Below are 12,275 nucleotides of genomic sequence, written 5' to 3'. Positions count from 1 at the left end.
GGCAGGGCTTTTCATGTTTTTGCAATTAGTCCATGTATCTGTGGATGAATGTTACTTACTGCTTGAATGAGACAGAGTTTAATATTGGTTTGTTTCTGTTCTCATTCTAGATATAAGTGCTGAATAGTCTTATTCCCACAACTAAGCAAGTGGAAATGGAAGTTTTGTTGTAGCAGTGTTGCTTAATTCCATGAATTCTATGACCATTATGTGATTTTTTTTGGCACACACTATCAAAATTTATTTTAAAGATCTACCATTAAATGACAACTTGATGAGTTCCTTCAGTTTTTTTGGAAGAAAGGATTGGAAACCACCTGACTTGTACAAGGATTTGCTGCCGGCTCATTACATTTGTTCACTTTTACAGCATGATGCCAAAGTGTCTAGGTTTTTACGCCCTGGGTTGGTGGGCAGTGGAAAGATACAGGGTGGCAGGGGTTCTTTCTCGATGAAATGAGAATGGGGGTGTTGTGCAGAGGGGCCTGGCGGGACAGCCCACTCTGGGCTTTTCTTTGGAACGGTTTTCAGCAAGAGTGTGCACGCTGCGCCAGGGCTCTGGGCGTGGAGTCCCTGAGACCACACGTGCTTTGGGGGCCTTGCAGAGCCTCCTGTCCCTCAGGGCGTGTGCCCAGGCTGCGACTACTATTGCAGGTCCTCAGATTCCAGCCAACAGGGCAACTCTGAGCTTGCGGGGACCAAGTGAGAGAATGTGCACATCGGGCTGGTAGAAGTGTGGGAGCTGTGGGGTGCAGGGATCAGGCAAGGGTGTGAACAGCAGGTAGCCAGGCAGCACCCCAGACCCCCAATTTGTCCTGGGCTCTCTTTGGCCAAACTCCAAAGGCCAAGGTCTGGTGGCTGCTTGAACTTGGAGCACCTGCCACCTGTGCCCAGGGGACAGTCCAGTGTCTTACCCAAGTCTTGCTCTGAGTTCGGCTCTTAGCAGGCTGTTGCATTCCTGTTTGCCCAAGCCAGCTGTCGCTTGCTCTCCGTCCTCCAAATTTTGAGCCCCAGTTGTGTGAGTTCTGTGTGGTTTCCAGGTTCCAGATGGAAACTGGTTTCCTGAGAGCCCTTTGAGCTCTTGTTCTATGGTCCAGCCCACCCCAACCCCGCAGAGCTCAGTGTCACGTGGCTTTCAGGCCATTTCTATCGACACTTCCCTACTTTTTCTAGGCTCCTCCAGTTTCTTTAAAATGAACTCTGCACTGTCACCTTGGACATTTTTAATTTTGTTGTAAAAATTCTAGCCTTCCTTTCTTAACGAATTGTCTTACCTGACCTCTGCTCATAGGCTGCTGGTCACCGCAGGACCCACCAGTGTCGGGTTATTGTAAATACGGGCAAAGGTTCCCGCCTAAGCTAGGTAGTGACGTATATCCTTTTTATTTACATTCAGGTAATTTTTAAAAATATGTGATTTTTCATTATTAAAATATATGTTGATTAAAAGAGATTTTGGAAAAAAAGAGGAAAGAAGAAAGCGTTTTGGGGTATGTTTCCTTCTAGTCTGTCTTTTGATGCCTAGATACTGGTTTGGTTTGTAACATATAGTTACTGGTAAATTCACCTGCGATTTTTAGTTTTCTGGCCAGGCATGTGTTGGTCCCCCTAGCTGAGCAGTAGCAAACAGGCCTTGAGATGTCTGCTGGCCTTTGGAGGCGGTTGCTGTGGGAAGAGGGCCAGGGGTCAGCCTGGCAGGGAATGCCGTTGGTGCAGCCCAACTGACCAGCAGGGGCCGGTAGCCACACTCCCTCCGAAGGGAGTCGGCTTTCTGTTGGATTTTCTGGAAAGTGCACATGACCAGGGGACTAGTTTCCAGGCTCCTGGGAGGATTTTCAGACTGGCCTTGATGACTTTTGCTGTGACTCAGGGGCCTATGTCCTGAATCCCCCTCCTGTCATTTCCCGTTCTTCCTTAAGAACACATCCTGGTCTCTGCTAATGAAATTCTTTCTTCACTCACTTTCTGGTTCTCATGGGAAATTAATAAAAAGAGGTATCAGGCATTTTTTTTTAAGGAAAAATATTGAAAGCTGAACCTAAGTACTCAAGAAGGGTGGGTCACTGAGGCCTAGGGAGCGGCATTCCTTATAACTGGAGGAGCTTGTGGAAAAGTACTGTGCTGCCCTCCCTCCCTATCCCGCAGTGGCTCCTGGGTGAACCTCTGGAATCCACAGTGGAGAATGGAGATGCCTCTGTCCCCACTTGGGCCACTGTGTTGTCTTCCCAGAAATGTCCATCTGGGGAGCCTGCGGGTCACGGCCTCGCCCTGGGCTCTGAGCAGCCACTTCCCACAGCACGAGTGCTCTGTGCTTGCACCAGGGTAATCGAAGTGTCCCCAAGCGGTGAAAACTTCATCGCCCCTTGGGGAGCGGTTTCCGTAGAGCTCCCGCTCAGGCCTGTGGGCTTGGCACAGGAAGCTGGGGGCTGGGTGTGCTCCTCTTCCTGTTCCAGGTTTGCCCAATGCCAGTCTGGAGTGTGTCTGCTCCATGGCTCCAGGCAGTCAGGACCTCAGGTTCGCTTCTCCATGCTTTGTTTGCTCAGCTTAGCGTCCCACAGGCCCTTGCAGGCCTGAAGTGCTGGAGGACTGGGAGGTTTGTGATGGCTGGAGAGACAGACAGGAAAGAGTGTTGCTCCTAAGTGCCTTTCCAGGGTCTGGGTGATGGGGTCTATTTGGCTGTAGGTCTTAGAAAGGACCTGCATCTGCTGTTCTCTCTCCCTCAGTTCTGCTGGGTAAGAGACTCCTGGTGCTGGAGAGTTGGAGTTTGCAGGCCTTTCCTCCTCTGGGATGATGCCCTAGGCCTAGGGGTCTTGGGGTTTGCCCTATCTGCTTCCTGTTTCAAAGTTAGAGCCTCTCCACTGAGCCTGGACTTAAGAGTTCTGTCTTCAAGTTATTTAAACCCTCCCAGGGCTGGCTTCCCACCTCGGAGGGTCATGTGGGTTACATTTGAGGGGCAGTATGTCGGAGGGGTGTGAGGGCAGCAGGCTGACACCAGGCCTGCTCCTCACCCGTCCGGATGGCTTGGGGGAAGCAGGTTGTGCTTGCTGGTTTGGCGTCTCCTGTCTTTCCCCCTCTCTCCTTCCCCCTCTGATCTCACTGAGGAGGAGACTTAGCATTTCTCTGTGTGTCTGAGACGCTGAGCCACGTGGAGGGAAGGTGGCATATGTGTGACTGTCATTCTCAGAGCCAGTTGGTGTCTGCAGGGGTTTGGAGGGCACGTCTGATGAACTGGCCATCTCTCTGCTGTTGGTGCCACTTGGCCGCCTGGGAACGGCCTTGGGGCGAGCTAGGGGGAAGGTGGGCTCTCTCAGTCGACTGCTGTTGGCAGAGCTCTTCTCACTTCCTCCCGTTAATAAGAATCCCTTATGTTTGCAAAGCACTTTCCCATTTATAAAAGCATCTCGGCGGCCCCCAAGGTGCCAAGGGGCTGTGCTGGTTTGCAGACAAGGTGATCAGAGCAGTCGGGTCGCTTGCTCAGTCACCTGGCCAGCTCATAATAGAACAGAGACTCACCCCTGATGTCTTGTCTCGGGTTACCTTGTGGAGCACACTAGCAGAGAGTGAGGTCCTCACCCCTTTGTGCAGCCGGGCTGAGAGTTGCCCTCAGAGCCAGTGGTGGCTCAGCCGTGTGCAGTGTCTGTGTGGTGCAGCGCCACGTAAGGAATATCCCCGGCGCTGCTGGCATCTGTTCTCACGGGCAGCATTGGAGGTGCTGATGGAGAAAACCTCAGGTGTGTGGAACACACTGTCTCACGTTAGGAGCGGCACTCTGCAGTGCACCGTGACAAGTAACACTCGGAAGGGTAACAGCCACTTTTCCTTCAGAACACGTATGCCATTGCTAGGCTGATTGGTTTCGGAGTTCCAGAGGGCAGCCTTTTTCATCCCTGTGTTTTCATGGGGTTTGCTGAAACCTGCCAGTGGGACAGCCAGGCTGAGGGAGGCCAGCGCCAGGATGCAGGGCCAGGGGTGTTGTTAGATAGAAAGGAAGCAAAGCCACTCAGTTTGGACTATGCTACTTGGTGGCTCTTTATTTCTCTTTTCATAATCCTGAAAATCAGATGTGAATTACATGGGCATAAAACCATCAAGTAAGGCTGTGAACTTTATGGCCTTGAGAATTTGCTCAGAGCCAAAATACTTCATACCAATGGTATTTTGCACCAAGAAATATCACTGCTCTGGCAGAGGGTTTTTTGTCGTTAAACTCTTGGTGAGGAATGGCTGCCAGTCTTCACGGACAGCTCCCTGGGAGCCTGAATTGTTTTTCTTAGCAGAATTCCACCCTACTCCCTGCATTGTCTTTATTTTCTACTTTGTGATTTCTGAATACTGGGTTGTCAACTGATAGACTCTCCCAGGGATTTAGAGATGGATTCGTCATCCCACATACCAGAGAACTGAGACCCGGGGAACTTCCATGACTCCCCCAAGGCCTGTGCAAGCTGGTCGCGGTTGTAGTCCCCCCTCCTGTCTGTTGGCTAACCGTGTTGCCTCCTGTGTTCTTTCACTTTTGCGGCTGAGTAATATTCCATTGCATGGAATTATCACAAATTTTTTCATCCATTTAACAGTTTTTGGACATTGATTGAGTTGTTTCCAGTGTAGGGTTATTGCGAATATGCTATGAGCATTTGTGTATAAGTCTTTCTTTGCTTTCATTTCTTCTGGGTAATTTCCTAGGACTGGGATTGCCAGATCGGATCAAAGTCTGTCTGGAAAGTATCCAGCCATTGTTAATGTAACGAGAACAGTTTGCAGGACATCGATGTGGCCTGGCAGCTGAGGCAAGTGGACTGGAATGAGCATGTATGAACAATGAGGACTTCACTGTACTAGTCAGTGGGGCACTAGACACTGGTGAGTGAGCGTGTGTACCATGTGGCTGTCATGTTCAAAATGACTGAGCGGGTAGAGCAACAAATCTGCATCAGATTTTGCGTTAAGCTTGAACGTACCTCTGCAGAAGCTATTTGGATGACTCAGAAGGCTTTTGGGGACGATGCAATGAGTGCAGCCCAAATAAAAGTGTGGCACAAACGCTTCAAAGATGGTCGAGAATCTGTTGAAAGTGATCCACATTCTGGGAAGCCTGCAACAAGCAGAACCTCTGAGGATGTTGAACGTGTGCAGTCAAGAGATGCTGGGAGAACTGTGTGAGGTCCCAACGTGCCTCCTTTGAAGGGGACTGAGGCATCATTGTCCTATGTACAACGTTTCTTGTATCTTCTTCAACAAATGTCTCTTTTTCATATTACATGGCTGGATGCTTTCTGAACAGACCTGGTATGTTTAATTTTTTTAAGAAACTGCTAAGCTGCTTTCTGAAGTGGCCGTCCCGTTGTGCAGTTTCTGCCAGCAACACATGAGAGTTCCGGCAACTGCACATGTTTGTCAGCACTTGGTATTGTCAGTATTTTCACTTTTGGCTACTCTTGGGGGTATAGTCTTACTGTGTGTATGGTTTTAAAAAACAGCTTTATTGAGGTATAATTGGCATATAGTAAACTGCACTTTTAGAAAATGTGTTGTTTCTCATTTTGGTTTTAACTATTATAACAGCATTTGACTAGTGGTAGCTGCTGATGAACATCTTGTATGATTTTGGCCATGCATACATTATCTTTGGTGAAGTGTCTGTTCAATTCTCTTGCCCATTTTTATTGGGCTGTTTTCTTACTGAATTTTGAGAGTTTGTTATATATTCTGGTTATAAGGCCTTTATTAGATTTTTGTTTAGCAAATATATTTTCTCCTAGTCTGTAGCTAGAATTTTCATTTTTCTCAACAGTGGCTTTTGAAGAGCAGTTTTTAATTGTGATAAAGTCTAATTTATCAATTTTTCTTTTACAGTTTGTATTTTTTAACATGCCATTTTGGCTTAATAAGTCCTGGAGATGTTTCCAAGTCAGTGTGGATGCGTCTACCTTACTCTGTACAACTCTTAGGTGATGTTTCATTGTATGGTGGTAACATGGTTCAGTTAGCTGGCCTGTTAACTGTCGTTTATCCTCTTTGCAGCTTTTTCCCATGAAAACATGCTGCAGTGTGCATGTGTGTTAATTTGTATAAATATGTGGCTGTTTCTCTTGGATACATACTTAGGAAGGAATGGCCGGCTGGAGGGTTGATACATAGTGTCTAAAGCCTCCCAGTTGACATGTTCATTTCCTCCCATTACAGCTAGGGTTTGATGTGATCCATCTTTTTGCTAATCTTGTGGGTGAATAGTAGAATCTGTTCTAATTTGTATTTTCCTGATTGTTAGTGAGACTGAGACATTTTTCAGTTATTTACTAAGCATTTTGTCTTTCTCCCCTGAATTTCCTCATCATTTATTTTGCCTGTTTTTCTATTGAATTGATTGTCTTAAAAAAAAAAAAAAAAGATTTTTAGAGACTCTGGAGGGTGGGGTGGGAAGATTGCGTGAGCCCAGGAGTTTGAGACCAACCTGGGCAATATAACAAGACCCTATCTCTATAAAAAATAAAAAATTAGCCTGTAGTCCCAGCTACTCAGGAGGCTGAGGTGGGAGGATTGCTGGAGCCCAGGAGTTCGAGGCTGCAGTGCACTGTGATCGTGCCACTACATTCCAGCCTGGGTGACAGAGTAAGACCTTGACTCTTAAAAAAAAAGATTTTTTGGTATATATGTTTCATGTGCTTTCTCTCAATTTGTTTCTTGTCTTTTGACTTTGATAATAGTGTTTTCCACAGGAGCTTTGAATATCTATGCAGGTAAATTGTGAAGTCTTTTTTCGTTTATGGTGTCTGTTTTTTTTCCCCTTAAGAAGTCCTTATCTCTCTCACAATTAATTATACACATATTTTCTTATATATTTTTCTCTAAATTTGGTACTTTAGGTTTTTATGTTTTATTTTTTAAACAAATGTAAGTTTTTATTTGTGTTTTACATGAAATAGAGATCTAACTTTTTTTCTGAAAGGAAGATAGTATTCCAATATCATTTATTGACTATTCTATCCTGTTTTGAAAAAATTTTAATCCTCTAAATTTTGGGGGGTCTGCATTCTGTCCTATTCATTGATCTATTTTTCTACTTTTTATATAATGCTTTAAAATATTTATATTTTGATTAGGTAATGTAGCCAAATGGTACCAAATTCAAAAGGAGCAAAAGAAGGTGCAGTGATGTGTGAGTCAGTCTCGGTACTCGTTCTCCCACTAGAGAGATTTTTACCAGTTTTTTAGGTTTGCTTCCAGAGATTTAATATTCACAGTACATATTTTTTGTATCTTAATTTTTGGTTACATATTCTTTTTTCCTTTTAATGAAGAAACAATTGTGTATTGAATACCTACAGTTTACCAGACACTACATTGCATTTTGAGGGGCACACAGGGACTTTGTCCTCAAGGAGTTTAAGTATCTGGTTAGGATGTACCTAAATCAAGCTCTTCTGGAGCCAGGAAACAGAAACATACTCATTGTTTTGGGAGGGAGTGGGGATCCTAATATTTTAAAAATAGTATCTTTATTGAGATGTAATTCACTTACCATAGTATTCACTTATTTAAAGTCTGCAATTCAGTGATTTTTAGTGTATTAACAGAATGCACAACCATCACCACCATTGATTTTAGAATATTTGCCCCAGAAAGAAACCCCTTACCGATTAGCAGTCATTCTCCATTTTCCTCCATCCCCTCAACCCTAGGCAACCACTAATCTACTTTGTGTGTCTATAGATTTTTGCCTATTCTGGACATTTCATACAATGGAATCAATCATACAACATGTGGTCCTTTTGTGTTTGGCTTCTTTCACTGAGAAAATTGTTTTCTCTATTCTTGTTGCATGTATCAGTACTTCATTTCTTTTTTTGGCAAATAATATTCCATTATATGGATATATACCATATTTTATCTATCCATTCTTCAGTTAATGGACATTTGTGTAGTTTCTACTTTTTGGATGTTAGGAATAATGCTGATATGAACACAAGTTTTTGTGTAGATATATATTTTCATTTTTATAGACCTAAGAGTGAAATTGCTAGGTCATGTTTTGTATATATCTTTGTCAGCCCTTGTTTTTTTTTTTTTTGGAGACAGAGTCTCGCTCTGTTGCCCAGGCTAGAGTGCCGTGGCGTCAGCCTTGCTCACAGCAACCTCAAACTCCTGGGCTTAAGCAATCCTTCTGCCTCACCCTCCCGAGTAGCTGGGACTACAGGCATGCACCACCATGCCTGGCTAATTTTTTCTATATATTTTTAGTTGTCCAGATAATTTCTTTCTATTTTTTTTAGTAGAGACGGGATCTCACTCTTGCTCAGGCTGGTCTCGAACTCCTGACCTTGAGCGATCCTCCCGCCTCGGCCTCCCAAAGTGCTAAGATTACAGGCGTGAGCCACCACGCCTGGCAGCACTTGTTATTATCTATCTTTTTTATTATAGCTATTCCAGTGGGTGTGAAGTGGTGTCTCACTGTGGCTTTGAGTTGCATTTCCCCAGTGACTAATGATGTTAAGCATCTTTTCATGTGCTTATTGGCCATTTGTATATCTTCTTCGGAGACATGTCTGTTCAGATCCTTTGCCTGTTTTTTAACTGGATTGTTTGTACTTTTACTGTTGATTTGTAAGGGTAGAAATATATTTTTTTATTAATAAGCTTCTCTTTATTGTGAATCTGTTATCCTTTCATTTATCCATACTGTTAACTTAGAGAATCTTTTTCTAAAGACAGTAGTCATGTATGCTCTCAGAGTAGCTCAGTTCTTTAAAGTGCTAGTCATCAAGAGAGTTAATATTTTTAAAAATTGAAATGAATATTAATAACATTCAAAGATAGGTAAAGCCCTTGTGGAACTCAGTAGGGCCTGGTGAACTGAATTAAATCCCTAGAATTCGAATGGAGACCTAATTTGAACAGGGAAGTCATGACTCATGAATGTGTCAAAGACCTGCTGTTTCTTTGTATGAATGTGCCACATTTTGTTTAATCATCAGTTTGGTGGATCTTTGGGTTGTTTCTGCCTTTTAGCTATTGTGAATAGTGCTTCTGTGAGCATTTGTGTGCCAGTTTTTGTTTAGATTTTTTGGCTATATACGTAAGGAGTGAAATTGCTGGATCATATGGTAGTTCTGTGTTTAACTTATCATGGACCATTGAACTTTCCCACAGCAGCTGTACCATTGTACATTTCCAGCAGCACTGTGTAAGGATCTGTTTTCTTCCTGTCCTCGCCAACACTGTTTTATATTCCTTTTTGGTTCTAGGTATCCTAGTGTATGTGTGAAATGGCATCTTATTGTGATTTTGAGTTGCATTTCCCCAGTGGCTAATGATGTTGAGCCTCATTTCATGTGCTTATTGGTCATTTGTATATTTTTGGGGAGGAAATGTTTTTATAAACCCTTTGCCCATTTAAAAATGGTTATTTGTCTCTTTATTGTTGAGTTATAAGAGTTCTTTATAAATTCTAGGTTCAATTCTTTTATCAGATGTGTGCCCTGCAGATACATTCTCCCGTTCTGTGGGTGTCCTTTCACATTCTTGATGGTGTCCTGTGAAGCACAAAAATTTTTAATTTTGATGAAGTCCACTTCATCTGTTTTTTCTTTTATTGTCTGTGCTTTTGGTGTCATATCTAAGAACCCATTGCCAAATCCAAGGTTGTAAAGATTTATACACATATTTTTTCCTAAGAGTTTTATCATTTTAGCTCTTATATTTAAGTTTTTGACTCCTTTTGAGTTAATTTTTGAGTATGGTGTGAGGTAGGGATCCAAATTTTACTCTTTTGCTTGTGAATATCTATTTATCCCAGCACCATTTGCTGAAAAGACCATTCTTTCCCCATTTGAATTGTTTTGGAATCCTGATTGGAATAGCTTGTTCTTTTTAAGAGTTGCATAATATTTCATTATCTTGTTACACCATAATTTATTTAGCTAGGTCTTACCATACCATTTAATACTTTGGGTTTTTTTGTTTTGTTTTGTTTTGTTTTCTTTTTGAGGCAGGGTCTCGCTCTGTTGCTCAGGTTGGAGTGCAATGGCACCATCACAGCTCACTGCAGTCATGAACTCCTGGGTTCAAGCGATCCTCCTGCCTCAGCCTCCTGAGTAGCTGGGACTACAGGCACTGCTGCCACACCCAGCTAATTTTTCTTATTTTTTATAGAGATGGGGTCTCACTATGTTGCTCAGGCTGATCTCAAACTCCTGACCTCAAGCAATCCTCCTGCCTCGGCCTCCCAAAGTGTTGGGATTACAGGTGTGAGCCACTGCACTGGCAATACTTTAATTTTTAAAAAATATGTATTAATAGCTAGTAAAGTAAGTATGTCTTCATTGCTTTTTTGGACAGTGTTCTTGGTCTTTGTCATGTATTTTTTATTTGTATGAATTTTGGCATCAGCTTTTAAATTTCATGAAAATTTTTTTGTGATTTGTAGAGGCTGTCTTTTGTGTCATTCAGGAAAGTTTTATGGTTTTCTTTGTGGAGGTCTTGCCTGTTTCTTGTTAGAATTATTTTTAGATATTTTAGAGTCTGCTTTTTCCTTTGATGTATTATAATGGTTATTGCTGGTGTATAGGAAAGTTATTGATAATTTGGATATTGATCTTTTTTTTTGTTTCAGCATATTATGGGTGTACAAATGTTTAGGTTACGTATATTGCCCTTGCCCCACCCAAGTCAGAGCTTCAAGCATGTCTATCCCCCAGACGGAGCGCACCCATTGGGTGTGAATATACCCATCCCCTCCTCCCCCCTCCCATCTGCCCAACACCCGATGAATGTTACTACCATATGTGCACGTAAGTGTTGATCAGTTAATACCAATCTGATGGTGAGTACATGTGGTGCTTGTTTTTCCATTCTTGTGATACTTCACTTAGTAGAATGGGCTCCAACTCTATCTAGGATAATACAAGAGGTGCTAGTTCACCATTGATTTTGTGGCTGAGTAGAACTCCATGGTATACATATACCACATTTTATTCATCCACTCATGTATTGGTGGGCACTTGGGCTGTTTCCACATCTTTGCAATTGTGAATTGTGCTGCTATAAACATTCGAGTGCAGATGTCTTTTTTATAGAATGGCTTTTTTTCTTTTGGTTAGATACACAGTAATGGGATTGCTGGATCAAATGGTAGTTCTACTTGTAGTTCTTTGAGGTATCTCCGTATTACTTTCCTGGATGTTGCTCTTATATCTGACAATCATGCTAAACTTTTTAATTCTATTACTTTGTCAGTTGATTCTCTAGGGTTGGATTTTTAAAGTAAATTATAATGTCTGCAAATGGTGACAGATTTATCTCTATCTAATATTTATGCCTTCTCTGTTTTTCTTTTAGCAATGGAAAGGACTGTGGAGATGGTGTTGTAAGTAGAGGCCACGTATGTATGGCCTCTATGTAATTCACAGTTTTCAAAGCAGGACTACACTGGGTTTCTGGGTAACCACAATCTGGTGTTTTAAATTATTGCCGGATAAGCTAGATCATACTGTGGTTTTCTTGTTTTGGTTTCCATTGAATTCTAAAAGAAATGTTTGTACTGCTCTCTGTCTCAATGACAGGGTAGGCAGTGAGCTTGAGATGCTGACTGTATTCTTGTAGCAAACAAGGACAGACTTTGTTGATCTGTTTTGAATAATGTAACACTCAAAGGCAAATTGGTGGTCACAGTTGGTCTATAAGAAGCTATAGTGTTATCCTGTAATGGAAGTGTTAGTGGGGTTGGTTACCAGCCCTGGCCTTCCCACCATTCCTAGCTCAGCCATGTGGTGTGCCCCTGCTGTCCTGGCAAATTCTGTCCCAGATTTCTTCTGGGAGTCTGTCTCCTTGGCCTGGCCAACCTTTCAGTTATTCTTCTATTCTCGTTTTCTCACATTTTGTTTGTCGGACCCTTAACCTAACTCTTCTGTAACTGAGGAAATGCAGAGCAGCTCACTGAGGTCAGGTTAGGCGTTTCACTTGTTCACCAACTATATATTTAAAATTGCATTTCTGTGCTGCTAAAAAATAGAGGTTTTATTTAACAGTGCATTAACATATGCTTTAATATATAATAGATCATGTGAGTGTTAATTGTTATATATTTTTTCCAATGGATTCTAATAACTTGCTAAAAGAGTTCTTCTGTTGTTTTATACAGGAAGACAAATAAGGCAAGATTTTGTTTTTTTTATTGTGTGGGAGGAGGTAGGGATTAGGGAGCTGCAGGAGTCCTGTTTATAGTAATTTGCACTGGATTTCCAGCATATATTTTGTAGCAAAAATGCAAGAATGTGAAA

The 12,275-nt window shown here is 42.5% G+C and overlaps 1 protein-coding gene across 2 annotated transcripts in view; it reads left to right on the top strand.

Annotated features, from left to right (window-relative positions):
- The window catches only part of C2H7orf50 (chromosome 2 C7orf50 homolog), a 120,100-nt gene that overhangs the window by 12,942 nt on the left and 94,883 nt on the right, over nt 1-12,275 (top strand). The gene's annotated exons all lie outside the window — the stretch shown is intronic.

Source organism: Lemur catta, chromosome 2, assembly GCF_020740605.2.
Source record: "Lemur catta isolate mLemCat1 chromosome 2, mLemCat1.pri, whole genome shotgun sequence".
NCBI classification, from domain to species: Eukaryota; Metazoa; Chordata; class Mammalia; order Primates; family Lemuridae; genus Lemur; species Lemur catta.
Note: the sequence above shows the minus strand (reverse complement) of the source record. Positions and strands in the feature narration are given on the sequence as shown.